At 39.4% G+C, this 16,493-nt stretch overlaps 1 protein-coding gene and 1 pseudogene across 3 annotated transcripts in view; one reads left to right on the top strand and one right to left on the bottom strand.

The window, feature by feature from the left end:
• The window catches only part of fars2 (phenylalanyl-tRNA synthetase 2, mitochondrial), a 95,360-nt gene that overhangs the window by 58,780 nt on the left and 20,087 nt on the right, over positions 1–16,493 (top strand). The gene's annotated exons all lie outside the window — the stretch shown is intronic.
• On the bottom strand, positions 7,245–9,415 carry LOC114453963 (eukaryotic translation initiation factor 4 gamma 1 pseudogene; annotated as a pseudogene).

The following is a 16,493-nucleotide window of genomic DNA, read 5'->3' as shown; positions in this document are numbered from 1 at the left end:
CAAACTCAACCGCGGTACCAAACCGCGGGAAATTCACCCGCCGTCCGTCTCCAGAAATGTAAAAAAGAATCTCTGAATCAGCAGGGCTCAACCACCGCTCTTGAAAATAAGAGTTTGGGAGATAATTCACAACAGTACCAAACTGAAGGAAAACACAACCTCCGGTACCAAACCGAAGGAAAACTCACCCGCCGTCCGTCTCCAAAGATATAAAAAAGAATCTCTGAATCAGCGGAGCTCAACCACCGCTCTTGAAAATAAGAGTTTGGGAGATAATTCACAACAGTACCAAACTGAAGGAAAATTTCGCACAACTGTCAGGACTTTTATTGGGCACCTCTAAGATTGAACGGAGCATGCAACCTCTAATAACCCTCACTCTAAGGGAACGTAGAAATTTGTTCAGAACGGTATTCGGTTACCAAGCATGTATCAAATCAGGTGGACCGCTATCCCCCAAAGAGCGCTTTCCCTAGCAAGGTTTATCCTTTTTCTGCACATTAAACCAGGACTTCTTGTTTGAAAAGTAATTGCCTATGTACTCATAGCAACTAATGGGACATTTTTTTCTCAGGAAAAATTTGGTACCCCCCCCCCATGCTGTCGAGTGGCTTTGGGCCGGCCAGACAGTCCGACGCGGTAAGGGGGAGGCGTGCAAAATGAAAATAATGAATGTTGAACTAGGCTGTCTGTCGCAAGCAGCTTCAAAAAGGGTAAGGTACAGATTGTTTACGAGGGTATCGGTCAAAAAATGTCAAAATGTAAACTTGGTTGAGGCTGCAGTCCTCAATCTCTGTCTCAATTTTCCTGAAATTGAGTAAAAACAAAAGAGAAAAAGAAGAATCGTTCAGAAATAACAAAGGAGAAAAACGTGTGAGCTCAAAAAAATCATGGCCAATAAAAATTAAAACTTCAGCTCCAAAAGCTGAGGCAACAGAGGGCTCTTTCTTCAGCAGATGTAACTATATCTTGCATTGTGGGGGGCTCCCTCAGCAAGAGTATAAAATGAAAGAAAAGCAAACAAAAACAACCTTATCAGTAACACTATTTTCTTCCCCTTTGTTTGTTCTTTTCTCATAAAGGCAAAAGCAGTGTAAATAAATGAGCAAAGATAAATGATGGGCACACATGGTCTCATGTGGCAAACAGAAGGGTTCTGGTGGTCCTGTGTTTCTCATAGTTATGAATGTGGGTGTGTGACTGTATGTCTGGTCTGTCTGCGTGTGAGAGAATAAATGAAAACAAAATAATCTAGTCCACAGTCAGAAGATAGAGGGGTTAGTATTGTGCGAAGGAGAAGCTTGTTGGCTATTTGCTAGTTGTCCCCCTCCATGCCAAAGTTCAAGGCTAAAGTGATTTAGCACTACCACCAAAGGCTGCTTGGTATCCTTGTGGCTTTTGAAACAGTGTCTTTTTGGTGAAGATTTCCAGCAGACGTGTGACCAGTCTGCAGTTGCTGCCCATCATTCAGGCAGTAGTCGTGGCGTTTAACTCGCAACTCATTGGTGGGGGGAGTGTCCACTCCGACGCCCACAGGTTCTCAGTCTTTGATGATGGGGCATTGGCATGCGGCCCATTCATAGACGACGAAGAGTTGACTTGGGACTGAGCGAGTTATTTCAGCATTGCTTTGCTGAATGGGAGTTGAGTCCTTGAGTCCTGAAAGGTCACACACCTTTGATTGTCCATTTCCTTCTGATGCTTGGTCCTTTGAATGATGTTGACATTCCATTAGCGTAAGAGTTGAAGGTGATTTCATTCTTTCATTGAAGATGTCGTTTCTTCAGGGGGCAACCACAAAGCCAACAGAAACTGACAATTAAATAATAAAAAAAATGATAATGATGGTAACAGTTTATTAAAATAAAATAAAATGAAATACTGTATTCATCTGTGTGTGTGTTTGAGTGTGTGTTGCTCATATTCATTTTAGAGTGAACCCATCAAACATGAAATCAAAATAAAATTTTAAATTAAAATAAAAATAGTGTCTGTGTGTAATGGCACTATTCTGTAGGCAGGGGAGAAGTGAGAAATCACAATGTTGTGTCACAAGTGTGTAGTGCACTAAACTGGCCAGTGAGGGGCGCCACCTCTCTCTCTTGGGATGGGTGTGGCTGTGCGTGCGCCCGTGCGCGTGCCTGTGCGTGCGCTGTGCGTGCGCATGTTTGGCTCTCTCTCTTTCTCTCCCTTTCTTGTGTGTGTGTGTGTGTGTGTGTGTGTGTGTGTGTGTGTGTGTGTGTGTGAGAGAGACTCTCTCTTCGAGAGAAAAACAAAACAAAAAAAAAAAAAAAAAAAAACCCAAAGCCGGCTCTCTCCAAAATGAGAGCCTTAAAGCCAAACAACTACAAAAAAAAGAAGTAAAACTCACCCAAAGGCATGATCTGAGTTCACATCATACCAAGATTGTATATGCGTATGCATACATTATTTGTTTATTGTATTCTTCATCTGTTTGATTCACAGAAACACAATTTAGGTTAGGTTCGGGGTTTTAATCTTTCGGTACAGAGGTGAACTCAGATCATGGCACCGCTGGGATGTTTTGAAAACTTTGTTGCCCATCTATCTATGGTCAGGACCTCACAGGCTGTGGGTGTCCGAACAAAACCAAAGTAAATAATGACCAGCCGTATTTTATGCCTAAACAAAATATCCGAGCCCGAAGAAAACCAGAGAGAACCTACAGCATTAAAAAGCAACCATTTGAGCCTTTCTCATGGCAATTCACTGCGTAAAAACACAGAACAGCTGAGGATCAAAATCAAAGCTCAAAGCTGAAAATCAATACAATGCTTGACTGGTTCCAAAACAAAAATCAACACAGAGCGAATATATATGTAAATGAAAATTTATATATATATGTTTATAAAGGCAGCTTTACCTTAGTCCGAATTGGTGTTTGAGGTTCAACCGATGGTTTGTGCTCCAGTCTCTGTCCGAGGCGGACCACCGCGGGCCAGCCCCGGGGCTTCAAGTGTGTCCCAGTGCTGGTCCACGGTCGATGCCCCACAGAGCAGAAGATGGATTCAGTTCGTCGACGCCAATTGTTACGGCTGAATTTACGGTTGACCTCATTTGGAGACATGATTCATTGCTCTGGTTGAATGATGGAGTCCAGGAGAAGCATTGATGATTTTATATAAAAAAGTTTATTCTATTGCTAAGTAAAAAAGGTACAAGATGGAACAAAGTGAAACAAAATTAGCGTCCGTCCAGGCGGACGTCCGAAGGAAGTGCCGGAGGTCCGATGATTGAGTGGATCCAACACGTATATTCCCCTCAGTCCCCCTCCCTCCTCCCCCCAGGAGATTGAGACAGAGGCAGAGGCAGAGGGAGGAGGTGAGGACAGAGGGTGAAAAAAGAAAGACAGTTTGTTCTTTTGGGTCTAAACAACCAGTTCTGTTATCTGTCGGTTGTCTTAGAGACGGAGGAGTGTGCGCTTGTGTTTGTGTGTGTGAATGAATGTGTGTGGCGTGTGTGTGTGACATGTGACTGTGTGAGCATGTGAGTACGCACACAGAGTGCCTATGCGTCCTTATTGTTTTGGGGAGATATTGTGTGCTTTTGACAAGGCAGTTTGACCCAGCAAGGTTTAAGACATGAAAATCACACAATGGAAAGTTACCCAAGGCTTAAGGATTAAAATATATGAACTAATAATTTCGCCCCCCACATAGGTTTTTGATGTGTAGTGACTCACAAAGAGCAATGTAAATTCAAACCCATTTGAACCGATGTGAAAAAGCCTCAGCCTGTGCTGCCAAAGCTTCCCTCTGTGTGCTTTAGAGTACAGATATAGGCAGTGTTGGGTGTTACTGTAACAAGATTACAATCTGGAGTAATGTAGTAGTGTAACACGTCATTATGGAAATACTTGTCATGAAATTATAGTTTTTTTACTCCTCCTTACTTTCCCTGTGTGATGTCAGCGTGTGTCACACGAGGCAGAAAAAAAATACTTCAGCTATCTGCATGTGTACAGATAGGACAGTTTTCTAAAGAGAAAATGCATAATTTAATAAGATGACATTTTCTGAAACATTTTGTGGACAATGCTTATTAACTTCTTAGTAGTTTGGAAGATTAAGATGTGCATTCATCTTGTTTTCTTCTCTGTTTAAAGAGCCTGTCTGCTGGGCTGTTGCTTTCATATGTCTTAAAAGAAACAACACAAACCATGTTGATCAGGGTGGTCTTGCACTGTGTTACAAAATATAGAACTACAATTAGACTTTGGTTATTACTGTAAACACTCTACAACAGGGGTGGGCAAACATTTTGGCTCAGGGGCCACATGGACTTTTAAGAATTGACATACGGGCCAGGTCAGCACCCAATGCATACATACATTCTTCTTCTTCTTGTCTAAAGTTCAAATTTATACAATTTCATAACAAATCAACCATATGCGTTACAGATTTGCGACTTTCACCCAAATTTATCCCCAATTCTAAAGAAATGTTTGTACATTTAAGGAGAGACAGGTCTGTTAGTAAAGCAGAGCTTCTCAACGTGTGTGGTAGAGAACGGAGACATGACAGGTTGAAATTTTCAATTTCATGCCAATCTTCTTAAAAACCCTTTCTTCATTGACAATAAAGATCATTACTAGGCAAATTTAGAATCCTAAAATGTATAAAAAATTAAAAGATCATTAATTTAAGACTACATTAGATATGCGACAGGGATCAAAATGTAACGTGAAACTAAAATGCAAACATAATGATTTACATCAGCATATGAAGTGGAACCAGAAACAAACTTTTATTATCTGATTTAAAACATTTATTTACTTTTTTGTTTTCTTAAGCTTTTTGGCACATATTGCAAACAGTGTTGTTGTTTCCTGAATATTTGGACTGCTGTACTTTAACATTTGTTTTTTTATGCAGGTAAATAATTTCATTTAGTTTTTCAGTTTTGATTTATTTATGAAATATACCTGCATTATGAAACATGATGATACTTATTCCCCGTTAGTTGATTTCATACTTTTACTGAATTTCTTTCTTCTTTTTTTTTTTGGTTTTCTACTGCACGTTTTTGTTTTTTGTTTTTTTTAATTCAGATAATGAGTTTCATTTAGTTTTTTATTTATTATGAAATATTATATTACTTGTTCCCTGTTGGTTCAACACATTTTAACATGTGTTATTTGTCAGAATTATTTGGGGGGCAATGGGTACAAGTGGGACTTGAAAGTTCACATAACACACACAATATATATATATGTGTGTGTGTGTGTGTGTGTAAAAGTAACTCAGTTAAATCAGTTAATTAAAAAGTATTTGCATGAAAAAACCCTCCAACATAATTTGTTAATAATGGTTATTAGCATAATTAGCAGCATGTTTGGAGGAAAAGTGACGGTGGATGTTGTATTCCTTTAAAACCGCAACAGTTTCTTTGCCAATAATAAGACATACAGCCTTTGATCAGACTTCAGTGAAAAGTATTTACTTGTCCATTCATTATTAAACACTCACTGTTAACTCTTCTTTTCTTTGGGCCACTCATTGTTGTAGATGTGTATCGCTGTGTCAGTGCCGCGGTTTTGCTCCGTCACCCTCCACCTGGCTCCAAGGCATCGTAGCGCACCTTGCAAGCCAGGTGTATTCACGCAACACCACGTGATCCCGCATTAAAACATAAAACAAACAGTTTACTTTGATTATCCGACGTGGAAGAACTGTTTATCTGACCAGATATCCAATGGTCTGAAAGGTGTGAAGAAAAGGCTCTATATAAAACAGAGGAGGGGGGTGAAACACAATCTCTCCAACATCTATAATCTATTCTTTTCTTCACAAAAGACTCGCCAACAATCTAACTGAGTCGGCTGATACCAGGAACCCCTTGTTATGCTAATGAGTCCCACAATAGGTTAATACAAATTATTCAACTCCACAGTAAAAATTCTGAACATCCTTAAGAAGCTTCTTGGATAAGAGGTGAAATGTCTTCAAGCAAACTTCAAGTCCCGTTGCCTCAACTAAGGTATCAGAATTCTATACACACTTAAATCTATCTATCTCCCCTTAAAAGACAGAAAGGTCTGTATGCGTGCGTGTGTGTGTGTGCGTGGAGCAAATATCTCCCCGACGTGGTAAGAGTTTGACCTGAAACTTAGTCGACGGCTTCCAAATACCCCGAGTGTGTGCATCTGTTATTTTGGAGTAATTGGAGAGACGACTTCCGGCATCCATCTTGATCACAGTTGAGTCGACTTCCGGTATCCATTTTGATGGCGAAACAGATGAACGGTGATCAACTGCGACACATTTTGGAGTGATTTGCTAAAAGTAATTTAAGTTAATATTTCATGGTTATTTTATATTATTCCCGTGATTACAAACTACATTTAAATCTCTGGTCACGGACTTCACTTCCTCCTTCGTCTCATGACTGTGGGCGGTGGCTGTGCTGACGGTCGTTAGCTGAACATTCACAAACATTCTGATTCTTCAGACAGAGGAATGTAAAGTTTTTGTGAGCGAATGGGTCCACAACACGGGTCCACTATGATTATTGTTTGTTCTGCCCAAGGGTGAGTGTTTCTTCTTATATTATTCTATGTGCTAAGAAAGATTCTAGCAGCTACCAGTGATGTTGCTAGGTACGCGTCCTGCATCCCTGACACATAAAAATCTGAAAGGACGCAGTACATCAACTATCCACCTCATTTTTTCCCATGAAAAACTGTCAAACCTTGTCATGATTTGCATATTTTATTTTATTAACTCATTCAGTTCCAGCTATTTTCAGATTTTCTACCCCCTCAGTGCCAGCTGTTTTTGAGCATTTTAACGGATTTTAAAGACCCACAGAATATTTTCTACTATGACTATCTGCAATCTGACACCATTCTGAAAGATTGAAGCCTCTACTTTCATCAAAAAAGAAATTGTTTCTGGCTCGTTTTATTCTTTTGTAATCAGCCGTTGAATAGAGCAAGATTTACACAAATCTTCAGTTTCAGAGCAAAAAGCTGAGAAAACAGCCTTTTTGTGAAAAAAAAAACCCTGTCAGTGACTTTAAAGCTATTTTTTTTTGCTTTTGTGACAACTGTAACATCGGAACATTGTTTCCTTATATAAAACATTTAAAAAAACACTGAGACAAGGCTTTTGATGGCAAAACTTTTTATTATTTTGCTATCTGGCTCACAGGCTGGGGGTATTTTGTACCCACCTCCAAACCCCCCCTCCTCCCGACACGCAGGGATGACCTGTTTGGCCCGGTTAGTTGATGGTTTTATCTCACGATCACAACATTATCAATAATCCACTCAGGTCCACACATGTTCTCTGTTAGTATGTGGTGCTGTGAGCTGCTGGATACTTCACAATATCACTCTGTAGCACCACAATCTCCCTTTTTGCTGCTTCTTCCTGCTTTGCTGGGTAGCATCAGTGGCTAATCTCTCATCTAAAGGTGTACTGCTGCCATCTTCAGGGCACAGTTGGTCACTACAACACCTAACAGCTTAGATATTGGTGAGGGACCTCCGCCAGGGTGTTTTCTAGAAATCCCCGTGAAAAAAATGCAAAATACGAGTTATCTCGTCAATGGAACTGAGGCTTTTGGGCAGGTCTTGGTCTCAGATGGTGTGGTCCTTCCATCTGCTCCTCCATTTTTGCCTGTTCTCGGATCTGGTCAATGGTCTTTGGACCCTGGATCACCCGACGAGGCACCCAATTGTTTGTTCTGAGGTCCAGGACATCCTGCATCATGAAGCGGATCCTTGAGGAGGTCTTCCTGTCTTTTACTATTTTCTCCATCTGTTGGAAGCACTGGTCCACACGATGCTTCTCCTTTTTAACGTCTAGGTCCTTACCGATGGTGGACAGCAGTTTGCACAGGACCTCCAGGGACTGATCGTCATGGTTTTTTAGAAGCTTCGTGATACAGTCATGCATGACGACCTCTCTGATCATTTGAAGTTTAAATAACTCGCCGACAAACTTGATATTGCCAACCGAGCGTCTCCTTGCCTTATTTTTAAGATCTTCTAACTCTTCCCGGAGACCCTGCTTCTTCTCCTCCCCAGAGGCCGCTTCCAAGTCTTTTTTTTTCTTCTCAAAGACCTCATTAATGTCTTTGTCTTTTTCAAACTCCTTCTGACATCGGTTTAGAAGGAGCTTGCGAAAATCTGCTTGGCATTCTGGATTTTCTTTGCTTTGGACTTTAAGCCCATTGAGGAAGCTGCACATTTTGGCATAGATCTCTGAAAAGGCTGGTTCAGAGATGGCTTTTTCAAAGGTGAGGTCAATGACATCTTTTAACCTCTGTTCAGTGTCAATGGTCAGCATCTGCACCTGTGCCATGAGCTTCTCAAACTTCTCTGGGGTGAGTTTGTTCAGGATACTGCGGAACTTTTTGAGCAAGTCCTTTGTTTGCTCCGAGTCCCTCTCCTCCTGCTTCTTAAGTTGAGAGCTCCACACTGGTTTGTTGGTTGAGGTTTTCCAGGCGTTCTCTGCCTTGTTCAGCTGCACATGGTCATTAACTGACATGTTTATGATCCTCCTCGGCTCCATTCTCTGCATTGGTTCTCTGCTTCCTCCTCCCATGCCTGGACGTCCAAAGTTTACAAATTGTGGTGTAAAGTCATAGTAATAGTTTATCTTAGGTTTGCACCAAGGCTCACGTGTGCACTGAGGGTTTCTATTGGCCTTGTGGAGGATGACATCAGGGATGTCAGGGAGACCTGGAGGCTTGATCACGCTGGCTGGGACAAACTGGAGTTGAAGCAGAAACTCTCGCTCATACTTCCTTTGCTCCTCTTTGGACTGGTTCTCCTTGTCTGGTGTGGTGGGCTGAGGAGAATCTGGTTGAATGTTCTCAGCCTCTAATTGGTCCTCTTTCTCCTTCCAGGTGAGCTTTGCCTCCTCCTGTGCCACACCATTGCTAGTGGAGGAAGGAGGAAGGGACATTTCCTCTTCCACCTCTTTAGTGTCTGCCCTTTCCTTGTTGGTAGGGATGGGATTGGGGAGGGGTGCAGGGTAGGCAGATATCTGAGGAGGTGGGGGAGCATCCATACCATCATGAGGACCTGCAGGAACAGGACACTGCTGAGGCGTTGCCATACAGAGTTGGGGGCCATACTCTGCCATGAAGAAAATAGGTCTCTGTGCTGAACGGGGGAAAGGGAACCGTCCCCGTGTGGTCACCAGGTAGACGTGGGGGGGTGCCACTGGTCGAGAGCCGCTGCTGAAATCCTGGCTGTCCCTGTTGTGGTAGAGCTGGCCATGGCTGTAGGGTGGGGGTCTCATCATAAGATGGGCTGCTTTGTTTAGGGGTTCACCAGCAGCAGCCATTTCTCATCAGAATTTAAGCTTTTAAAATACACAAATATTGTTTGTTTAACTTGTATACACTCCAATCAGTGAGAGAGTTTGACTAACCCAACCACTAGCACTAAGAGAAGTGATACTGAAGATATGATATCATTGAGTTTGGTTCTTTTTTCCTTTGATGTTGCAGCCACGGCAACCGTTTCACATTTGTTGATAGCAACCCTTCCACATTAGTTGGCTCATGTGTTCTAACTTTATCATCTGCAAGCTCTTTTTTTCTTTTTTTAAGGACCAAAATTAAAAAGTAAGGATAAACCTTTGTTGCTATTGATTCACCATAGTTTGTGTTTGCAAAATTTGAAACGCTTAAATTGGCTGACGATTTAAAGTGTTTGGCTCAAATTTCCTCTGTTTTTTGGTCTGATCTCATTGGTTTTCTGAAGTTTGTTTGGGTCTGTTGGTTTATATTACTAGTTTGGTTTGTATTCATATGATTTTTACTTTGTCAAGTGTTCATTGTCTTGGGTCTTAGTTGTGGTTCCTTTGAGTTTGTGTCACTACTGGTCTGTCTGTACACCTGTTTGGTTGATGGAATTATCAGGTCATCCAAAGGTGCACTGATTAGGCAATGGCTAATCACAATCTGTGTTCAAAACTACATACTAATGTAGTACAGACTATACACTCAATGAGTGTGTACTGTCTACTATACTATTAGTGTGATTAGGATGGTGGCCGTTCCCAATGATGTATACTTCCAAGTTTCCCAAGATGCATTTTAAAGCTACAACAGCCAAAACCTGAAGCACAGAGAGGCTAAATATCTCTGTTATTTAAAATTTAAATTCAGAACTTTCAAAGTTGGAGAAATAACAAAGTGCCCCATTCCAGTCCTCAAGGGCCGGATTCCTGAGACTTTTAGATGTCTGGGAGATGTGATTTAAAATGTGAAAGTTACAGGCCAAAATGCATGTACACCCATTATAGCGCCACCTAGTGGTGCACATTTTGTTATGGGTGATCTGTGTGCTCTTATATATGTACCCTGTAAATTTCACAGCCTTCAACATAATTTTTCAGCTGAATGCCAACCAAGGATCTCAAATTTGGTGTTGTTAGCATTTATTTTGACCGAGATATGCAACAGTTATGCATTTTTATAGCTAGCGAGGAAACTCACTAAATATTCACGCATATTTTGAGCCAATAAAATTCTTTGCTGAACTTTAGATCAGGTCCAACTGAAGACTGTACTGATTGGACAAAACCCTAAGATGTGTAGTGACTTACAAAGAGCAATGTAACGTGGGACTGGGCGTGGCCTATATCAGAAGATGCGCCTGTATGTAGGGAACACGTGGATATGAAGTTTATGAAGATGTGAATTAAAATGTGAAAGTTTTAGGCCAAAATGTGTTTGCAATTATAGTGCCACCTAGTGGCGCAATTTTTGGTATTGGTGGTCTGTGTCGTCTTCTATATCTACCTCGTACATTTCACAGCCCTCGATATAATAATTCAGCTGATATAAATGTTTGTTTATTTATATGTAATGATGTTATAAGCCACGCCCACTTTGACCAATCAAGAATAAATTTGAGATTTGGCCTCAAAAGGGACCCAAGATCATACCCTCCAAATTTGGTAAAAATTAGTCTTGCCATTTAAGAGATATAAATATTCCATATTTGTAGCGCCCCCTAGTGGCCTACATCATTCAAATTTGGCGCATACCCTCACAGTCACATGCCAACTAAGGATCTCAGATTTGGTGTTGTTAGCATTTAATTTGTCCGAGATATACGCCAGTTCGCGTTTTCATAGCTAGCTAGAAAATTTTACTCGTTAATAATTTGCGCATATTTTGCCCGAACAAACTCATTTTGATAACTGTATATCACGTCCAACTGAAGACTCTACGTGCCAAGTTTCACGTGGATTGGACAAAATCCCAAGGAGGAGTTCGAAAAAGTAGGATTTCCTCGTACCGCTGGCCCTGGCCTGCGGGCTTGCCCCCCTAATTATATTGTTATTGTAATTTTAAAAATCTGTTGCTGTTGTAGTCGTAATTAAATTGTAATTGAGTTCAGATAATGTGAAACGTTTTTGTATTTGATATGGGAGTGTTTTAAGTGATGCCCTATATAAGAATTTGTGTGTTGTTGTGTATTCTTTCTTGCAGTTTTAGGTATTTGGCCTTTTCAAATAGTTCATTTGTGTGTGCGTTGTGTGATGCTTTATATAAAATCCTAATTGCTTTTTTTTGTAGTTTAAATAAAGGTTCAAGATACGTTTTGTAGGTGTTTCCCCAGATTTCAGAGCAGTAATTTAAATGTGACCCAACAAGTAGGGATGTAACGATTAATCGTAAGGCAGTTAAAAATCGATTCATAGGTATCAAGGTTCACATCGATGCTGTGAAAAATGAATCGCAGTACTTTTTTTAACCAACAGAGGGCGAGTGTTGGCGGCGGGCGAAATCTGCTAATACTTTCTTTCTGGCCGCCTTCTACTCTTAAACATATTCATAAATGATTACTTACTCCTTTAGCACCGAAAGAATTTCTGTAATATTACACGAATATCTCTGTAAAAGTCACATTTTTCTATTAACTCTGTCTGCTAGCATAGCATCTCTTCTTCACTGCAAGATATCTGCATGCCAACCGACCACTGGGTTACTACCCTCTGCTGGTTCAAACAAATATCTGCCCTAAATACAGTAAAATGACTTTTTTTTTTTTTTTGTAAGTCCAATTGTTAAGGCACAAAATACATTTTCAGTTGCACTTTTAAAAAGAAAAAGAACTATTATGCAGTTTTGTATTGTTTACGATAGAACCAGAATTTAAAAAATAAGCTTCTTCTTCATTTGTATTATTCCTTTATTTATTTCATTCAAGATTTACTTTTAGTTAAATTGCATTATTTTGAATAGTTTATCAAGGGATTCTTTCGACAATGAAAAATTGTACAGTATTTTCCCAAAAAAAATAAAGGAATATTTTTCAGTCATTTATATATAGTCCCATTTTGTAAAATAAATCGTGAGAGAATCGTATCGTGAACCCAGTATCGTGAATCGAATCGTATCGGGAGTTGGGTGAATCATTACATCCCTACCAACAAGGGAAGAATAGATTGTCTTCAGTGATGTGGTATGTAGTATTTGTTGTAATTTCCATAGGATGTAGCTGCTTTTAGCAACTTTGTTTTTAACTACTTGTATGGGTTTTTCCAGGTCAGTTTCTCATCTATCCACACTCCTAGTGCTCTTTATTCTTTTACTTGTTCAATTATGTCCATGTCTAGTTTCAGTCTAATATTTTCTGTTATTTTTTTTATTTCCAAAGCTGATGAATTTTGTTTTGCTGACGTTTAGGGCTAGTTTATTTACATTGAGCCATGTTTGGATTTTTGATAGTTCCTCATTCGTCGTTTCTATTAGAGTTTTAATGTCTTTACCTGAACATAGGATGGTTGTGTCGTCCAAACAGCGTTAGTTTAAGGCAATTTGAGACTTTGAAAATGTCGTTTATATATAGAATGAACAGTTTTGGCACATCACACCACATTGTATGGTTTGGCATATTGATATGTTTTGTTCAAAGTCAACATATTGTCTCCTATTTCTCATATAACTTTTAACCCAGTTTAAGGCATTGTGCCTAATGCCGTAGTTTTTAAGTTTTTCTTCCAGAATATCATGGTTTATTGTGTCAAATGCTTTTTTAAGGTCCAAAAAAATGCCGAATACAAATAAATTATTTTCTAATGCATCTCTTATATTTTCCGTGGTATCAGTTTTAGCCATTGCTGTTGAACGTCCTTTTCTGAACCCATATTGTCCTTCGTGTCATATATTATTCTCTTCTGTGAATTTGTCCAGCCTTTTCATGAACAGTTTTTCTAGAATTTTCGATAATTGCGGTAATATTGAAATAGGTCGATAGTTGGTGAAATCTCGTTTGTCTCCACTCTTGTGGATCAGTCTGATTTTTGCGATTTTCATTTGGTCTGGGAAAATACCATTTTTGAATGAGAGATTGCCGTTAGCAGTGGTGTTATTTCAGCTGTTATAGTTTTTAGTAGACTCATAGTTAGATTATTAACATCTCTGGATTTTTTTGAATTACAGTTTGTAAGTTTTTTGGTTCTAGTATTTCTAGGTGGATGTTGTCGTTAGTATTTACTATTGTAAGTATTGGTAGATGGTCAGAGATGTCATTTATTAATATTTCATTGGTTAGATCTGAATTTTGTATGTTTGTGAAGATGTTATCTATCAGTGTTGAGCTGTGTTTATTGATTCTAGTTGGTTTCGTTATAAGAGGTTTTAATCCATTTATGTACATGTAGTTAATGAAGTCTTCGATGTGTGTGTGTTTTTAAGGGATTTAGAATATTTATATTGAAGTCTCCACAGCTCAATATGTTTTTGTGTTTAGCCTTTTCTATTATTTTGGTTAGGTTTTCATTAAATATGTCTATTTTGCAATTAGGAACTCGATACAAACAACAGATTAATATGTTCTCTCCTTTTTGTCTTGTTATTTTTACTGTTACACATTCCAATACTCCTTCCACAGTTGTACTCATTGACTCTAGTATCTCCATTTCATTGTTATCTTTTATGTATAATGCCACCCCACCACCTTGCTTATATATTCTGTTTTTACAGACAAATTTATATCCTTTTATCATGAAATTCATACCTTTCTCTTCATTTAACCAAGTTTCTGACAGTGCTATTATTTCAAACTTGTACAAGGTTGTAATGTAATCCTTAATGTTTTCAAAATTTGCATACATACTACGACAATTGAAGTGATTAAGTGACAGACCTTTTTTACTCTTGGTTTCCACATTGAATTCATTGTCCGTAAAATAATCACAGTCTGAGTTTTGTTTCCAGTGTTTATATAGATCTGGATCCATGTCCGTGTTTACCATCAGTAATGTTGTTGTTTAGGTGGATCCTTCATATTTTCCCAAGTCTTCCATCGTTTTGATGAGGATTGGTTTTCCGTTCTCTTCTCCCAGTGGTGTGATATAAATCCTGCAGTTTCTTGTCCACATCCTCAGAATTTTTCCTCCTTTTTTATTTGGCGTGCCTTCCATGCAATGCTTGCATTTTGTTTTGTCAGGTTTTCATTGATGTACACCTTCGTTCCCTTCAGTTTATTTCCTTGCTTCAGTAGTTGTCCTTTAAATTTCATATTCATGAAGGTGATTTTTACAGCTCTGTTATCATTACGCTTTGGCAGGAGATGGCAGGAGTTGATGTTGTCAGGGTTCAACACAATGTCCTTCGACTCCAAGTAGTGAACGACCTGTTCTTGTGTCTTCGTCATTCGGTTCCGTTGCCTGTCTCAACGCACTCGCGTAACTCCTGGGTATTATCTTTAGGCCTGTAATGATGACATCTTTCTCTCTTTCCTTTTGTTCCAGCTCTTCAACCCTCGCGTTCAACAGTTTTATTTCTTCAGCATTCCTCTCATCCTGTTGTTTCAGTACCTTTGCTTCACTTTGAAGGTTTTCCATTGATTTTTCCATCATCTTTTCCAACGACTTTATCTCGGCTGTGATCCGTGTAGATAGATCGTCTTTGATAGACGATAGATCGTCTTTGAGGTTTTGTATCATCTCCTTGACCTCTTCCAAACCCGGATCAGGTTCTGTAGTGCCTGCAGGCGGTTTTTTAACCATTTTTCTTTTCGTCTTGGGCCCAAGTTTTATTTCTCAGGCTGTCCGGCTGCAGCTGTAAGCTGTTAATCTCACAGGGTCGTGTTATCGGAGCGAGTGAACACACGTCCTCTCTCTCCGAAGACCAGAGAGAAAAAATAATCAATAGATAGGAAATAAATTAGATGATAGATATTAGGTTTTAGTGTATTTTACAGCTGATTGAGGACCAGTTAGCATTAGAGATGCTAACAGGAAGCTAACACAAGAGGAGCATTAACTTTTATTAGGTTATTTATTTCAGACTCCGTAATTGTGATTAATTGTAATTGACTTTCTGAGGATAGAAAATAACTGGAATGTAATTGTACTTGGAAAAACTGCTGGTAACTAATCGTAATTTTTTTGTAATTGAACATGTGTAATTGTACCTGAAAAATGTAATTGACCCCAACCCTAGCTGGAGATAGACCCCAGCAGATCCCTGAGACCCTGAAAAAAGAGCAAGCTGGTCAGAAAACAGATTAATGGGATATAATGGTAAATGGACTTGATTTATGTAGAGCTTTATCAGTCACTCTCACATTCACACACCAGTGGGACAGGACTGCCATGCAAGGCGTTAGTCGACCACTGGGAGCAACTTAGGGTTCAATGTCTTGCCCAAGGACACTTCGACACATAGTCAGGTACTGGGATCGAACCCCCAACCTCTCTATCAGAAGACGACCCACTACCACCTGAGCCATGGTCGCTAGTGTCATTCATACCAAAAAAAAACTATATTTTATATATACATATATACTGTATTAAAGCTCATATCAGGAGTTTCTGAGGAATCTATGTTTATGTATGATTCTTTTGAAATGCGAAAAAAAAACCTAACTAGTCTTTTACTATGGTTTACTGCCGGTGGTCATTCATATACTGTACATTAATGTATATTAGAGATGTCCCGATACAACTTCTTCACTTCCGATATTGATCCGATCCAATATCAGCAAGAATCATACATACTTGTATGACTTATGTTGTAATATGGAATATTAGAAAAGGTTTAATTAAGTATTGTTACTCAAACAGAGAACATTAGTCAGTAACAGTAGTTACTGTGTTACAGTATGAACCACAGTCACCTATAGATAGACGTGCTGGAGCTGAGTTTATATATCAGTGATTTTAGATGTAGTCCTATAAAATCTGACTGATATCAGATATCAATATCAGATCAGGACACTTCCTTCCTCCTATAGACCCCGAGACACATGGAAACAATCGCTGAGTGCACCCAGCCAATAGGCTTCTGCTTCCTGTTTATGAGTCTGTCAATCAAAGTGAATGATGAACTGTGCACAGAATCAAGGCCTCGTGTCACAACATCAAACATGTAAATATGATTTTAGCTCTAACCTGAGCCATAGACATATATCAATGTGACCTTGTTATGTTCGCAATGCAATGCAGAAAAGTAGAGGCGTGGCTTCTGGTAGATTGGCAGAGGCAGTAGGA

This window comes from Gouania willdenowi, chromosome 20, assembly GCF_900634775.1.
Source record: "Gouania willdenowi chromosome 20, fGouWil2.1, whole genome shotgun sequence".
In the NCBI taxonomy this organism is placed as follows: domain Eukaryota; kingdom Metazoa; phylum Chordata; class Actinopteri; order Blenniiformes; family Gobiesocidae; genus Gouania; species Gouania willdenowi.
The sequence above is the reverse complement of the archived record's forward strand: the minus strand, read 5'-3'. Positions and strand labels throughout refer to the sequence as shown.